At 36.1% G+C, this 18,237-nt stretch overlaps 1 protein-coding gene across 1 annotated transcript in view; it reads left to right on the forward strand.

Annotated features, from left to right (window-relative positions):
- PID1 (phosphotyrosine interaction domain containing 1) overlaps positions 1 to 18,237 on the forward strand; it is a 278,206-nt gene that overhangs the window by 256,888 nt on the left and 3,081 nt on the right. The gene's annotated exons all lie outside the window — the stretch shown is intronic.

The raw sequence follows: 18,237 nt of genomic DNA on the forward strand, positions 1-18,237 counted from the left end.
GAGAGATACAGAAAGTAACATTAAGAACTTTAAACCTACAATTCAGTGCAGGAAACTTTAGGGGTTATATAGCACAAGGTCATTTTTCTGTTGGGTTCTCATACCTGGAATTTCAAATAGGAAGTAAGTTCATTAAGTGGTAGAACTGGAAGAAGAATGCAGATCTTCCACTTCCCAATCCAATGGTCTTTCTATTATACTATATATCTTTTTAAAAATAGTATTTTTCCCAATTGCATGTTAAGACAAATTTTAAAATATTAAAATGTTTTGAGTTCTAAATTGTATTCCTCTCTTTTGAATTACCTCTCTGAGATAGTAAGCAATGAAATACCATATATCTTTAGAGTCTAAATCTACTATTTTTTATTCTGTGTTTTCAAGGTTCTGTTTTAGTCAAAGTGAGACTAAGCCTGTATAAGTTTTGTATATGCACCCCAACTCCATGTTCTGTAGATTGTGGCTGACAAAGCTGGGCTGTACTTCTCATTGAGAAAGGGCTGGTCCCAAACTCTATCCAGTTCCATTACTCATTTTCTCCTTTTTATGAATTCTTTAGTTCCAACAAACATAACTTCTTGTTCTTTACAAAAGATGCTCTCATTTAGCATCATCATGCCTTCATATTGGTGTTCCCTTATATCTGGAATAAATTTCTTGCTCATTGCTGCCTTTCCTTCTGTAAATGACTGAGAAAACATTTCCTAAACTCTTAGTATGTGCTAAATATGGGGATTATAAATACAAAAATGTGATATCGCAAAAATGCGATAGTCGATAGTTTCTCATGAAATTTATCTTCTGAATAGGGCCTCTTAATTTATGGTCCATGGTCTTAAGAAAAAAAAAGATTGAAAACTGTTTTCCAATAATAATTTTCTAATTCTTTATAATATGGCATATTTTATATGTTTAAAAATATGATTCTGAGAAAGGCTTCACAGACTTCACTAGATGATCAGAGAGGGCCATAATACCAAAAAGATTAAAAACCCTTGAAATAAAATGAGAGCTCTCATTGTCTGTAAGTGCCCTTCCACCCCAAATTACTATGCATTTATTCTGTGTATGTTTTTCTATATACTATATATATATTTCTATATCCTATATTTTTCTACATACATATACCATGGATGCATGTGTTCTCACCTGTGACAGACTATAAGCTCCCTGAGGGCAGGAATTATTTCTTATTTATTTTTAGTTTTTTAGCACTCACTATAATGTACAGTCTTAAATATTTGTCCACTGATCAAACATAAGGCACTGCCAAGAGTGTCTGTGAGTGGCCCTGACATGGAAGGGCTTAGTTATTTCCATGGTAGACCCAGGGAATTGAATGTTTGAAAATATAGGGAGGTCAGAGATGACCTTTAGAGATGATCCTCTAGCCCCAAATGCAGCTAAATATTTTTCTCCTGTGCCTGCACTAAAGCAGTGACTCTGTTTGAAAACAATGATTTTCTCCTTGAATTCTTTGCTGAGAAAATCACTTGACTATTATTAGCCCCCTCATGGTTTATGGCAGCTAATAGACTTTTAAAGCCGTCATAAACAAGGTGATATTTAAATAGTAGATTTCCAAACAGCTGGTGGCTCACAGAGGAGTCTTCCTTCTGCTACTAAGATTGAACTCTAGTGCCATGTGCATCCCTGTTTATGTGTGATGGCCGGCCGTTATGTGATAGTTATTGGGAGAAGAGAAGCACCAGAGTTAATGGGGAGGCAGATTATTTTTGGGATAGATGACATTAGAAAAAGACAGAGTAAGGGTGTTAGAAAAGATCATTTGTCTCCCTCTTTGTATTAAGATTTCTAAATACTTTTGTCTTCCATTTCTTTTTTCCCTATCTATGTGGTTATTATTTATTCTTCATTTTACCCCCTAAATTAACTCTGGGTTGGGGAAAAAGGGAAACCTTGTACCCTTAGAAGCTAGGATATCCAAACTCTTCAGTTATTGGGTGGAGATAGGATTAGAGAGAGAGGATTTCTCCAGCTTGGAAAAGAGGAAGCTCAGAGGGAGATGAGGTGTTGGGATTCTTCCCCCCAAGATACTTTCTTCCCATTTCAGGACAGTCTGATATTGCCCTTTCATTTTGTTCCCAAGAGCCAGGCAATTCCAGCTTCTCAACCTGAAATAGAATACTGATTATTTACCATCTGAAGGAAATAGTTGCAGGTTTCAGGCAGAGCCAAAAAGATGAACTTTTGGAAAGCAGGGTTTGAACTCTGACAAATGAACAAAGAATGGTGATTCATGAATGAAATTGCTGGCTGATGCATGGTCAGAAAATTCATGTGTACAAATGAGAGATTCCAGAGCTGTTCTGCCTTGCCTGGCTGGTGTCCTGCAGTCGACAAGCTGACATTGACCTTGGCAAAATATCCATGGTTTTCTTTCTGTGCACAAGGACAGTTACTAAATAATTTCTTCAGTTTGTATTGAGCAAACTCCATTTATATAAGTTCTCCGTGTCTATGTTTTGAGCAGACAGAAGAAGGGAAAACCTTTTGTATTCCTATTCTTCTTTGTCTCTTTTAGAATGTACTTTACAACAAGGCTCTTGTTCATTCTTCATGACTTTCTTTGGGCAAGGAAAAGACACCTCATATTTTTTCACCTTTAAAGCCATCAGTTCTTCCTTTTCCTACTTTGTCTTCTCTTTCTCTATGAGAATAACAGCTCAGCCTGTCTAATACTCCTGGGTGGCAATTCTAAGAGGGGCCACTGTCTTTGAGACAGCAAAACCAAAGTTGGCATCTGCTGGGACAAGTAGGATGAGGCAGCAAAATAGTGGTTTAGCTCTTTCCCAACCATTCTGTTGCTGTGGGATTTACTGCTTTTAAGAATTAAGTTTAAAAAAGAGCCCATTCATGTAGAAAACATTTGTGTCTTTCATAGGCAGGCAAAATAACAAATAGTTTTCTCATTAACCAAGCTTGACAGCTATGTTCAGGTATGCTGTTGGTTAGAATCTACCCAGTCTTAAACATAGAGTCCTATAGTCTTATAGTGAATGGAGTGGGGAAGGGGAGGGAAGCAATACAGAAAAACAATTGTGCCAAATAAAACTTAACCCTATAAAGAAAAGCATGGTGATAACCAACTCCAAATTTAGTTTCTATATCACCTTCTTTATGAATTATTTCCCGCCTTTGGATATGACCTCTCCTAAGAAGAACTTTGTTCTTCTGTTTCATCACATTCACCATATTGGGATCCATATATAACTTAAGTTGTAAGATACTGGAAGGCAGGAAAAATGTCTTATTTGTTTATGTTTGTATTTCTCCCATGCTAGTGCCTAGGAATAATGGGTTAGGGTATCATTAAGTATTTATTGAATGAATGAGTGAATAATGAATGAATAAAGTCATCCCTCAGCAATAGGCTTCATGACTGGATGCACAGTGTAAATGAATCTGTGTTATGGTATGGCCTTACTGAAAGGGTTTTTATTGTATTTATCTTAAAGAACTGGACCTTAAATGACATTTTTGTTCAACTAAACTAAAAATGAAAGGCTAATTCACTTTGGATTTTTCCAAGAATGGGCTGAATGGTATGTTTCAGCAGACTTGTAGTAAACAATACGTGTGAGTGCCAAACTGCAGAGAAGGGCTTAATGGGGAAATTATGGAACATGCTGGCGGGGAGTAAATAATTGCTTTACAAAGGGAGAATGAATAGAAGTAGGTTAGGATTCCAGAAAGTGGGCCATCAGGGATAAGAGAAAGAGCATTGCTGATTTAATGGGGTCATCCGTGGGGGAGACTGTCTGTGTCTTTAGGAGCCTGTCATTTTTCTTTGCATGTCTAGAACTATGTGCATAATCTTATATCACATCCCCCTAAATTTTTTTGAGGACCACAAGATCATAATTTTAGTCCTGGAAGGGAACTTAGAGGACATCAGATTCAACTCTGCTATTTTACAGATGAGTAAACTGAGTCGTGGAGTATTTGTGAGTAGCCCAAAGTCACACAAATAGTACAGTTAAGATTTGAATTCGATTTTCTCTCTTCAAATCCACAATGCCCTTTCCTTAATGATATCTTATTGATATCTTTATTTACTTTATTAACAAGGTAGAAGGAAAAGTATTTGAGATTCATTGGATTAATGACCCCGTATTATGAGATAAAAACTACTCAGTGTGTATGAATATATGTGTGTGTGTGTGCCCATGTGCAAACAAGTAAGTCATTGCATCAGGATGTGTGAAGTAAGGTTAAAGGAGCATTTGAAAATCTTCTATCCAGGATGGCTCATTCATCATAAAGAAACCAGCACATACAATTTGCTTTGGCTAACAGACTAACCAAGTCCTGTTCTTCTGTTTGCAACTAAGCCACCCTGGAGCTGGTAGCACTTAAATTTGGCTGTCTTGTGGCAGTGGGGCAGATTTTTCCCTTTGCATGGAGAGACTGTCAATTCATTCCCTGGCATGTGTGGTAAATTACAAATGCAGAAATTCTTTGGCATACTTCTATGTCCCCCATGAACTGGACACATTGGAACATTTGGTAAAGCTGTTGTTCCTTGTTCATAAATAGCAGTTGACTAGGACAATCCAAATAATCCCTATAGAAACTTTCCTGGGTCTCTGAGCTTAGAAATACTCCAAGAGATGAAAATTATGGAGTGTTAGGGGATAATGGGAGGAGAATCTAGTTTAGGTTTAGGAATGATTCCTTTTGTTATTAAAGAAATATGTTCGATTTCAGAGCTAGACTGAAAGTCCCATAACTTCAGTGGTTTAAGTGAGAGGAAGCAGTATGGTGATGGAGGAAGGAGCCCTGGATCTAAAATCAAAGGGACCTGGTTATGTACCTTACTCATATAATCCTTGGCAAATCACTTAAACCTTTTGGGTCCTCAGTTTACTCATCTTCAAATGAGAAAAGTTGGATTGTGTGACCTCTAAGGTCACTTCCAAATGTAAATCTTTAGTGATCTATGAGAATTAGAATTTTTCGTCACTTTTACATTTTGAAATAGGAAAACTATACATTTCATAATGAAAATAGCTAATATTTGTGTGGTGCTTAAGACTTGCAAAACATTTCACATAAATCTGCATATAGTATCTCATTTGTTCCTTACAGCTATCTTTTTAGTTAATGCTGCTTATATCTATATTCCATATTAAGCTAAGACTGAGAGAGGTTCATGATTTATTTAGGATTACAAAGTTGGCAAGTGTATGATGTGTTTCAGACTGACTAGCAGTCTATCCACTATGGCAGCCAGCAGCCTCATAAGATAAAATTCTGTGTGTGTGTGTGTGTGTGTGTGTGTGTGTGTAATATATATATATATATATATATATATATATATATATTTTTTTTTTTTTTTCTTTTCTGAGAATTTCTAAGAGTTTGGTAACTTTACTTCCTTCAGTTTCTAGATTTTCTAATTGAAAAGTCAGGTTTCTCTCTCTACTCTGCTGTACCTTTCCATATAATGCTCTAAGGCAAAGTTGCAGAGAAAGTATTGATGTATTTATAAGAGTGAAAGGGTTTTCCACGTAGGATATCCTCTACTTGGAGTGACCAATGGAATCACAAATGTAACACAAAAAAACAAACTGAAGAGAAAAACAGATCTAAACATATTCCTTTTATTTCTTCATCAGAGAAGATAGGGTTTTTTCTAAGAGCAATGGTAAAATAAAACACTTTCTTTGGGAACTCCTATACTACAGTATAGTTTTGGAACAACTGGAGAGGAAAAATTATTGGGCTTAGTGTGAGAAGCCCTAGATTTGAAGATTCTATTCAATAATTATATTCTCTAGAAGCCACAGCATTTATGAGCCTCAGTTTCCTCATGTATGAAATAGGATTAAGTAAAGCTGTCCTCATTAACTCACAATGTTATGAGAGGATCAACTGTGACAGCAAGAGCCCATCAAACTCCATTCTGTGGTCAGTTACTGTCATTATTTCTTTATATTCTTCTTCTCCTAATGTGGACCTTAGAATCAGTTCCTATCCATTCTACAGATTCAAACATGTGAAAACAGATGGCTAATGTCTTTTAGGCATTATGTCTTATAGCTTTTAGAAAACGGATATGAGGTAAAGTAAATGGAGTTCTAGTCTTGATTGGAGTCAGGAGGACCTGAGACCAAATGCTTCTTATACAACCTGTGTGACTATAGAAAAGTCACTTAACCTCTTTGGGTTTTATGTTGTTAGGAGTCCTTACAATGGAAGCCCTTTCCTCTGTACTAAAAATACAGATCCTAAAGTATCCTTTTATTTTATAAAGTAAAATGTAATTCTTGAAAGCATTTTTGTAATATTTTTGGTAGGTTATTTTGTAGGCCTTAACATTTTCAAAGCATGCTATATGCTTTTATATGAACCTCACAAATACCTTGTGAAGTATGTACTTCAAGAAGTTTAATCTTCATTTTATATAAACTGAGGCTCTGAGAGAAGTGAAACAATTTCCATGATCACATGCTTAGTAAGTGTTAGAAGTGGAATTCTAACCCAGATTTTTGTGAGTTCAGTCTTCCACATAATATGGCAGGATGTTTCTTATAGAATCATACCCAGAGATTTCTACATGGGAAGCTCTTCCTGGCCCATATGATGTTAGAATGTGCACTAATGGTAAATTAAAATTTCTAATGGGATTCAATTTTCCATACATGTTAATCTCGTGTCTTTACTTGAGGTCCTTGAGGTCAGGGTCCAGGTTTCATGTTACCTTGTGTCCTTCAGAGTATTTAGAACCATGTTTAATGAATTAGCAAATATTTATAAAGTGAATGAATAAATACAGAAATAGGTATAAGTAGCTAATAAGTGAGAAATCCTATTAACCAATGAATGCACATGATCAGCCATGCCAATGAATTTAGTTAGGCAACTAACCTTTATTAAGCACCTATTATGTGCTGTACACTGTGCTAAGTATGGAAGATACCAAAACAAGAGACTGGCCAAAGGCAAGCAAATAACTATGTAAAATCAGAATATATACAAGATACCCTAGAAATAATCAACCAAAGCAAGGCATTAGCAATAAATAGGATCAGGAAAAGCTTCCAGGGGAAAAGAAAATTTGAGCCAATATTTGACTCAAGCCAGAAGGTAGAGATAAAGTTTTGAGCATTCTAAGCATGGGGGACAGCCAGTGAAAATACCCAAAGTTAAGAAATGAAATGTCTTATGTGAGAAATAGCAAAAATCACAGAGTATATGGAGTATCATGTTGGGGGCAAAGTAGAGAGAGAGCAGATGTAACGTAAAAGACTGGAGAGGTAGGAAGGGGTCAGGTTATGGAGGACTCTGAAGGCCAAATGAAGATTTTATATTTGGTACTGAAGGCAATATATGGTCATCATAGTTGATTGAATTGGGAGATGACATGGATAGGTTTCTGCTTCCCTAAGATTAATATGACAGCTGAGTTAAATATAGATTGGACAAAGAGAGGGACTTGAGGGAGACCATCTAACAGGCATGTAGTAGTGTAGCCATGAGGTGATGTTTGCCTGAAGTACTGTGGTGGCTGGGACAGTGGAGAAAAGGGAGTGTCTGCAAGAGACACTGAGAAGATAGAACCTGGCATCTACGTGATTCCCTTGTATCATTCACTCTTTTGCTTACCCAACTATGTACTTAAAGTAGTCTTTAAAATATGTTGGTTTTGCATGAGGAAAGAGCAAAGTAAGCCCTAAAATTCTGGATATGTGCACTTATACATAGGAATATCACTGTTGCAGAGAATGATCATGAAGGCAAATTATCCTATTGCCTACATTACTGAATTGGAGCAGTTTCCAGTAAAATAAATGGTTCTCTAATTTAACTCAATTCAATTCAATAAATATTTAATAAGTACTCACTATTTGGAAAGTAGTGTGCTAGGTTTTAAAGATGCAGAGATGAAAAAATAACGTAATTGCTGTCCTTTAAGATTTTATTATCTAAAAGAGAGTTTTGGCATGTTCAAAAACTGTATGATACAAACTAGAATGAGTGAAGAAAAACAGAGGACTAGAAACAAAGAAATATGGAAAGTGGGGGAGGGAGGAAAGAGAGATAGAGAGACACAGAGAAAAGAGACAGGGAGAGACAGAAACAAAGAGACAGGCAGATAGAAACAGGTACACAGAGACATAAACAGGAGGAGGGAGGGATGAAAGGAGAGAGTGGGGGACAGAGAGATGGGAAAAGAAGGAAGGGGAAAAAGAGATGGAGGAGAAGAATAGTCACTTAAAAGTTGTCATTATAAAGGTTGTCTTCATGAAGAAGCTTGCACCTGAACTGGGCTTTGAAGGGGAAAAAATGGTGAAATCACCAAGGAAGAAAAAATCGAGAGTAAATGGCCAAGGTAAAGACTAGAGGAGATGAATAGTCACACTTGAGGCAGGAAGATGATTCAGTGAAGGAAATTGGGGAGTGATCACAAAGGAAGGAAAATAGAATGGAAATAAGAATCAAATAACATCAAATGTTAGAGAAAAGTGGGGGAAGGAGCAGTGAGTAAAACAAGACTATTAAGTTTGACAGGTTGTTGGAGACCTTGGAAAAGGACTGTTAAGTAGAGTTATAGGGTCGGGAGTGAAAGTAGATTGAGAAGTGAAGCAATAATGAGGACATCTCATCATAGCATGAACTCTACTCTTCTTTCACCTCCAACAATTTAGATTACATCTCAGATTTACCAATTATGATTCATAGGCAAAATCATCCTCTTCCCAGGATGAAAAATAGGGAATATATAAGGTAAGGGGACATCTCGATCCCAAATTTATAGTTGATATTGTATTGAATCCTAGAAATTGTGAAAAAATACTAAATTAATGACTTAAAAAAACATCCTTTATGAAAGCCTTATAGTACAGTGGGGGAAGAAATGAACTAGAAATCAAGAAACCTGAATTCTAGTCTCAACTCCATTTCTCACTTATTAAGTGTCCAAGAAAAAGTCATTTTTGCTTTTAATACCTGCATTCTATATTTTCTCCTCTCCATTTTCTCTTCCCTAAAGGACCTTATGCCTTTCAATGAAAATTGAAGCATTTGTTATGAATTTTCTTTTTTCCCCTTCTCTTCCTCCAAGGGAACTCTGTCCTCCTTCTGCAAAAAGAAGCGACTCTTCTCCTTGACAAGGCCAGGCCCAATTTGTGTACCCTTGATCTCTGCTTATTCCCCAGTATAATCTCAATTATACTCTCTTTCTAATATTCAACTTCCTGTACTATCCCTTCTAAGTCTCTTTTGATGGCTTATCATCCATCTCATGATCTCTGTGATATGCATGAAGACTTTGCATTGTGTTAATTTTCTCTTCCCTCTCTTAATTTAGTCATCTCAACAGCTCCTATAAATACCACTATAATCTCTATGAATTAATATGGTATTCAGATGAATAACAGATCTACCTGTTCTAAGCTTTAATGCCATATCATCAACTGCCTATTAAGATTTTTATACTATTTATTTTAGATACATTTCACACTCACATTTCTAAAATGGAGTTCATTCATTACTTTTCATCTCAAACCAATTCTTTTTTTCAAACTTTCAAGCTATTTCTATGGAAGGAACCACAAATATTCTATCTCCCAGGTATGTAACGATATAGTAATCCATGACCTGTCATTCTCCTTCACTCCACATAATCCATCAGTTGCAAAATCTTGACATTTCTGTTTCTACAACATCTGTCATAGCCAACCCCTTCTCTTTACTCCTACTGCTACATTCTTAGTTCAGGTCTTCATCACCTCTCACCAGTATGTTCTAGTAGCCTCCTAATTGTTCTTGCCTAAAATATCTCCTCATTTCAATGCATTCTTCATACAACTGTCAAAGTATTTTTTTTTCCTTCAGGGCATATCTGATCATATCACTCATATGCTCAGTGGACATCAGTGCCTCCCTGCTAGCTCTCAATATAACCTCATTAGCTTACCATCTTGATTTAGCTTTTAAGTCCTTCAAAAGGTCCCAATATATGTGTTCAGCATCTTTGTAATTAATACTTCCCCTATTGTCTTTGATACGGTTAGACTTCACTGTGTTCCTTATACCTTCCATCTTTTTTTCTCTACCATCACCCATCTTTATGACTTTATAATTACTTTCCTATTCTTAGGATGCACTCTTTCCTTACCTCAACTTCATTAAATTTCTTTATTCTTTTAAGATACAACTCAAGTACCACCTTTTATGGAAGACTAACCAGATTTCACCAATTTATAGTGCCATCCCTCTCTTTGTAGTTTATGTATCATCTTTATAGTTATCCGTTATCTACTTAACTATGACCTTCTCTCCCCCTTAAGATTATAGATCTTTAAAACTAGGAATAGTTCCATTCTTTGTGTTTATAACTCCAGCACTTAACCACAGTACCTGGTACATATTAGGTGTTTTATAAATGCTTTTAGATTAATTAATTACAGCAAAAAAAATCAGTAGAGTCAAAAGGGAATTAAATTGAATGTTCACTGAGATCTTTTCCAATTAGAGGTTCTACAATTTTGAGTTCCCAAGATAGCAAGACTCCTTAATCAAATTGTATTTGAGCTCCCTTTTTAATTAATACTATTGTTTTTAAGTCTTCAATCAAAATTGACTCTGCATATAGATGGGCCCCATCTGGTAGCCTACAAATAGCCTGACTTATTTGCTGATATAATCATCCCTGATTATGATATACATATATTTATACATGTAAGTATATATATTTATATATAGCAAAGAGAGAAGGAGAGGAAAAAACAGAAAAGGAGAGACACAGAGACAGAAGAAAGGAGGGAGAGAGAGAGAGTCAGCAGGAAGGAGGGAGTGATATGGAGGCACAGAGATTTTTTGAATAGCCGTGGACACATGATATTATTTGAAAGAGAAACTTGTTGAAATCCATTTTTTTATTTAAAAAGAGTTGTTAAAATCCTGTATACTTTGCATATAACCGTGAAATGCATAGTATCACATATCATATTTGACAGTCTTTGGGAGCTCATAGATGTCTCTGTCCAACATGGCTCCAGAATTGTTATGTAATCAATTATAAGCAATGCATTTTAAGCTTCTTCTATCATGCTATGATCAGCACAGACAGGAAATAAGTAGACCCGTCAAGAGAACACATTACTTCTTCATTTTCATTATAACCATTTCTATTTATTATGCACTGTGCTATGTGAGGAAGTAAGACATGATGGACAAAATGCTATTCTTCAAGAAAACCAGAGTTCAAATCCCATTCTGGTAGCTGAGAACAACTTGTAATCCTACAATGTAGTTCATTTTATGGATCTCAGGTTCTTCATCTATAAAATAGGTTTAATGTGCTTACCTCCCAGAGGATGCTGTGAGGAAAGCTGTGTAGGCAACATAAAGTGTTTTATAAACATGATATCTTTGGGAAAGAAGTTCCAAAAATGGGGGCAGAGAGAGCCATCATTACCCAGTTGAAGGGCTGTCTCCTGGAAGAGCAATTATATTTAGACTCCTAGAAGACTATAGAAATGGTAAGAACTTTAGGCATCATCTAGTCTCACTCTCATTTTATAGTTGAAGAAACTATAGCCAGAGCAGTTAAGCAATTTACTAAAAAGTGCACATGTACCAGAGTTAATATTCAAACTCAATTCACCTAACTGGAAATCCTTAATTCTTCCCATTACACTACATTGTCTTTCACTGGGAATAGAAGAATGGATGTTATTATCTATACTTTTTAAAAGTAACATGCCAATGTAGAGTTTCCCCCTTTTCTTTTCAAGGAAATCTACTGATTTTAGAATCACAGAATCTCAGAATTTTAAAGAACCTCTCAGGGTATCTGGCTTGTACAATAAAACTCAAAAGGCTTCATTCAATCTCTGTCTGAAGACCGTCCTCCACTAAGGGGAAATTCACTCATTCCTAAAATGGCTCATTTTCCTCTAGGATTGCTTTGATTTGTTAAGAAGCTTTTATTTGCAATTAAACCCAAATGTACCTCTTATTTCAAAAGTAGATAGTGTATCCCCATATCTCACTAGATTCTCCTCTGTTGTTTCAAACATAACATTTTTTTATTCTCCATTTTCTAGAAGGTTTCCTTTCTTAACTTTCTGATTAGTCCATCTTTCTCTCCTACACCCTAGCAATGGGTTCATAGAACTGATGTCACAAAACTCTAATCCTGTTTCCCCTCCATTCCTTCTTATTGAAGCTGTGTTAGAATGTTGCACATTTGCCTAATGGGTCATTGCTATAAATGAGATTAGTGTTAGCAAACTGTTTCTTGTGATAAATGACTTCTTAATGTTGTTTTGACTTGTGAAATTCTAAGATTCTATGCTCCCAGTTCTTCATTATGCATTGGTAGACTTATAGAGTATGTATTGGAAGTCAGTCAACAAGCATTCATTTAGCACCTACTGTGTGCCAGACCCTGTGCTAAATTCTGGGGATACAATCAGTCAAAAAACAGTCCTTCTGCTTGAGCACTACTTAATTTTTTACTCAGTCATAGATAGGCTAAAAAATGAAATGTCCAATGACCGGGACATCCCACTTTTGGAATTCATGCAGATGATAATGACTAGACAGAATTAATTCAGCCTCACATGTTGTCTGAGACAATAGCACCCAGGGACTTAGGAGACAGCCATATTACTGAATAGATAGCTGACCCTGGAAGGCAGAGGGACTGGATTCCAATTGCATAGTGGCTCTGTGTGTCTGTTTTAAATTAGGGATGTATTCTCTAGGACTTTGACCTCAGACTTTTACTAGCTTTGTGGCAAGTCACTTAACTTTGCCTCAGTTTCCTCATCTGTAAAATGAGCTAGAGAAGGAAATGACCAACATTACTGTATTCTTACAAAGAAAACCCCAAATGGAGTCACAAAAAGGCAACTGTAACTGAATTGACTCAACAACACAAAATTCCTAAGGAATCTTGATTTACCTAAAGTAACCTGCCAGGCATTTGTTAGTCATAAATTTATCTAAACTCTTCTTGAACCTGCTTTTGTTTTTGGCTTCTACAATGACTTGGAAGTGATGAGTTTCATATGTTTATGATGTGTGACTGTCTATGTGCATCTTTACATGTGTTAGATCCCATCCCTTTGGGCCTTGCTATAGCTTCTGACATTGTCAACCCTGCCATCTTCCTGGATGTCCCAAAGGCTTTGCCTTGGGCCCTCTTCTCTTCTCCATACCCCCATATTTCTCGGCTGTCGCTTCTAGCCCTATGGATTCAATTATATTTTCAGAGATGTTCCTCACAGCTACAAATCCCAAGCCATATCTCCCACCTGGACTCCAGTTGTATCTTGCTTACTGCCTGCTAGATAACTCTATCTACATAACATCATGGTTTTAGAACTGTAAGGCACCTTAGAGATCATCAAGTCCCAATTCTTTTATTTTCAAAGTAAAAAACCCAGGCACAGAGATGTAAAATGACTTGCCCAGAGTGTCACAGTTTGTAGATGTAAGAGCTGAGTTTCAAACTTAGGTCTTCCATCACTCTAACTATTGTATCACCTAGCTACCTAGATCAAGTCTACTATCCTAAATAAATTTTTAATTTTTTATTCATTTTCATGCATTCACTTTTATTGTCTCTCTGCTCATGGGACCACTGCCTTAGATCAGACTCTTCTCATCTTGAGTCATCTTGGAGGTGGGGTGGGATACAGAATGTTGGGGAAAGGCAGGGATTAGATCTCTTGACTTGGAGTCCAAAAGACCCAAGCTGAAATCTAGACTTAGATACTTGCTTAGCTATATGACTGTGGGAAAGTCACAATCTTTGTTTGTCTGAGTTTCCTCACCTGTGAAATGAGGATAATAATAATACGTACTTCTCAAGATTGTTGTGAGAATAAAATGAAGTAGTATTTATAAAGTACAATATATTTGCATGTGTATAATATATATGCTATAAAGTACAATATATATTTAATATATATATGCTGTAATATACTATAAGTATGCTACTTATTAGTGATCTCTCACTTGAATTTTTCTATTAAAACTTTTTATTTTCAAAATATATTCAGGCATAATTTTTCAACATTGACCCTTGCAAAACTTTGTGTTCCAAATTTCCCTTCTTCATCCCACCCTCTCCCCTAGATGGCATGTAATCCAATATATGTTAAACATGTTAAAATGCATTAAATCCAACATATTTATACAATTAATCTTGCTGCACAAGAAAAATCAGATCAAAAGAGAAAAAATGAGAAAGAAAACAAAATGCAAGCAAACAACAACAAGAAGAGTGAAAATACTATGTTTTGATCTACACTAGGTTCCCACAGTCCTCTCTCTTGGTGTAGATGGCTTTCTTCATCACAAGATCATTGGAACTGAGTTTAATCCCCTCATTGTTTTAAAGAGCCATGTCCATCAGAATTGATCATCTTGTAATCTTGTTGCTGTCTCACTTGAATTTTTATTAGGGTTTCCTGAGTGGCCTTGTTGCTCCAAGTCTTATCCTTCCTCCAATCCATAACCCCCTCTTACTGGCCCCATTCCAAAATAATATATCCAAGACACAGGCCTTCCAGGACTCACTTACAAGCTTCATAGCTCAGTTCTGTCTCACTTCTAGGATCAAATACAAATTCCTCAGCTTGACATCTAAAGCCCGCCACAATCTGACTTTAGCCTTTCTAGTCTGCACGTTATATTTCCTTAGACATACTCACCATAGCCAAGTTGCTTCCCAGCTTCCTTATTCTCAGCTCTCGGCCCTCCCATGCTTAGAATACAGTCTGTCTTTCAAAATTTAGTGCTACTCTCTTCAAAAAGCCTTGCTTGGATACCTCTCTCCTCTCAAACAATAACACTCACTTTCTCTCAAAAATCCTTTGTGTTCACTCATTTGAGGATGACTGAATATCCTATCTCCCTACTGGAGTACAAAGTCCTTCAGGAGAAGGGCTGTCTGGATTTTGTCTTTTTCTTCCCAATCTCTAACACAAAATCTGGCAAATAAGTTGGCTCTTAAAACATGTCTGTTGAATTGAACTGAAAGTGTTTGTGAATAATCATAGATCAGATAGGGACTAATAATACCCTTAACAGTGAAGGTCAGTTAACAAATTCATGAATTATTTCTCTTTAGAATTTTATTTGTGGTGGTTTAGTTGCTTCAGTCACATCCTCCTCTTTGTGACCCTCATTTGGGGTTTTTCTTGGTAAAGTTACTGGAATGATTTGACATTTTCTTTTCTAGATAATTTTGCAGATGAGTAAATTGAGACAAACAGAATTAAGTGATTTGCCCAAGGTCACATAGGTGTCTGAGGCCAGGTTTGAACTCAGAAAGAGAAGTCTTCCTGACTCCAGATCTGACACTATCCACTGTTATCACATAGCTGCCCTAGACTTTTATTACTAAAGCTATTTCATTATCATAAACATTTATTAGTCACCACCGCTGTGCAAAATATTCTGCCTATTGCTGCAGACATAAAGATGAAAATTCCATGGTTTCTGCTTATTTCCAGTTAGTTAAGGGAAATCTTTGTATACTTTAGAACAGGGAGCCAACCTGTACTATTTTCAAGGACAATCACCCCAAATTTAAAATTGAAGAAACTAGGCTTGCCCAAGTTACACAGGTAGTAACTGTTAAAGTCCAGAAGCAATGTGTTTCCTCAACTTGATAGCCCAGTTTCTTTCTACCATAGCACACTACTTCCAAGTCTCAAATGATTTCTCTTGAAATGGCAAGAGGGACTGAACCAGTAGTTCCATTGATGTGGGAAATTCCCCTTCTCAAACCAAGTTGACACTTTCTTAGCAAGTGATAACCTTAAAGATAATCCTAGAGCCTTGAGTGATTAAATGACTTGCCAGGTATCTCATAGCCAGGTATCTGTGCTGTCAGAAGCAGGATTTGAACTAATATTTAATGGTTGCCATGACCAACTTTCTACCTCAAATGCTCTACTGTTCCCCTTGTGATGAACTGGATAGAAATTCAGTATATTTACAAGAAATTTATCTTTGGCATCTCTTCCATCCCATTAGAGCTTATATCTATCCTGGCACAATGCCTAGAATGTAAATGTAAATAATGTAACAAATGTGTAATATATAATATGCATATATATAATGTAACAAAAATGTATTATATACATATATAAATATATAATAAATATACACAACAAAAATATAAATAAACACCTATTGAGTTCATTGAACTAGAAGGGTCTGGGAGCTCACCTAGCAGTTTATGCCATTTTCCTTCTCCTTGGTTTTAATGCCAGGGCTGCTTTGGTGTTCTCTTTCAAACACCCAACCACCATAATTTCCTGATCATAGAACTGGAGATTTAGGATGAAAGGGGCCTCAGGACCCAATAAGAGTTGGTCCTTTGTTTTTAAATATGAGGTAACTGAGACCCAGAAAACTAAATTGACTTGTTAAGTCCCACAGGTAGTGAGAGAGGTGAAATTTGAAGCTGGATCCTCTGACTCCAGGGCAAATGGCCTTCTCTGTGTCCCACTACCTCCCCTGCTTGATTTCTGCAGCTCTTAAGAATAATCCTGCATTAGGAATTGATGAATAGCAATTTTCCCCCTTACATTTATTGTGGCATATGCAGGTAGTTCAGAGAGAAACCTCCCAGTATGATTTCTATAGCAGCTTTAGTATCATCAAATACCATCCACATATTAGGTGAGTTATCATTATTCTAAAATACTTTGGAGAAAGTAGCTCTAGAGGAAGTTTAATAATTATGATAATTGTCTTGTAAATTACTTGAACTATTCTAATTATTCTTTGGACGACTTCTTCCTCCTTCCCTCCAGTAGACCTCCCAAAGAAAATTTGATTTGAAAAATTCAGAGTTCTAGGAACAAATATTTACGGGAGAAAATATAATTATTTTTCTTTTTGTAAGAATTTCACTATGCTGAAATTACTTTGGGAGGTCCGATTTATAATGGACTTTGAGTAAGTTTTATAAGTCAACTCTATAATTCTTTCCCAACTTAGATCCCTGTGTAGTTTCAAGAAACTTAAAAAACTTTTTGTGAATTTCGACATTTTTCTCCTTACTTTGGAACTTGTCTATCTATCAAAGAGAAGGACAGGTGCTCCTTGATATCATATTTAGCATGAACAACTCATTTACATTGGGCAATAGTCCTATTCTTCTTCCCCTCCTTCAATATGGAGTGAAAATGAAAAGTGTCACAATAAAGAACAAATATCAGTTTGCATGAATAGTCATAATGAGCCTTAAGGTGAAGGGAATTAGGGAGGTGATTTCTGAGTCAAGGAAGACTTGAATTTCTGAATTGTCCCTGATATATTCTGTGTGTATGACCTTGGCCAGGTCACTTAACCTCAAAATATGCAGGGCAGCTCTCTAAGCCTGTAATTTTCATAAAAATTCCCATACATGGTGGTAAAGGGAGTTTTCCTATTGGAACCTCACAGCTTCCCACCCAAAAAAAAAATTGTTCATAAATTATTATGTCGTTTGTATTCTCATCCGTTTGCCCTGATGATCCAGTGTTAACACACAGAGATAGGAAATTACTCAAACCTTTGATTCTTTGTGGAAGCAAGAGTACCATGCAGTATCTTAGAATGAGTTCTTTTCCTAATGACCTTTTGTGAATACTAATCACTGACCATTTCCCCAGACACCATTCATTCACCTTACTCTGAATCAAGTTGAATGCAAGATCCAGGGAATATCCAAGTATATTTTGCTTTCTTATCTAGATTGTAAAGTCCTTGAGAGCAGGAATCACACTTTCTGTCCCACTGTGCACAGTTTTTGGCACATAATTAATATTTGTTAAATTCATATTGAATAGATGAGAAAATCCTTAATGATAATAAAGAAACATGTATTTCTGTCCTCTATAATTACCTATATAATGTAAAAATATAGAAAAAACTATCAAAATTCTTTATTATTTTTCTTGGATTTTTCTGGACAGCATATTTTAAAAAGAATATGTGTTGATAAGCTGGCAAATGTCTCAAGAAGTACAACCAGAATTGTTAAAGTTCTTTAGTTCATCATATTTGAGGATCATGTAAAAGAAATAGGGATGCTCAGTTAAGAAGAATAGACTTAGGAGGCATAATAATGGCTATGAGAATATTTGAAAGTCTGTTACAGGGAAGAAGATGTAATATAGAGGATGAAGGTACAAGCAGGGATGTGGAATTTCAAAGAGATACATTTAAGCTTGATAAAAAGAAAAGAAAAAT

This window comes from Sarcophilus harrisii, chromosome 3 (genome assembly GCF_902635505.1).
Source record: "Sarcophilus harrisii chromosome 3, mSarHar1.11, whole genome shotgun sequence".
In the NCBI taxonomy this organism is placed as follows: domain Eukaryota; kingdom Metazoa; phylum Chordata; class Mammalia; order Dasyuromorphia; family Dasyuridae; genus Sarcophilus; species Sarcophilus harrisii.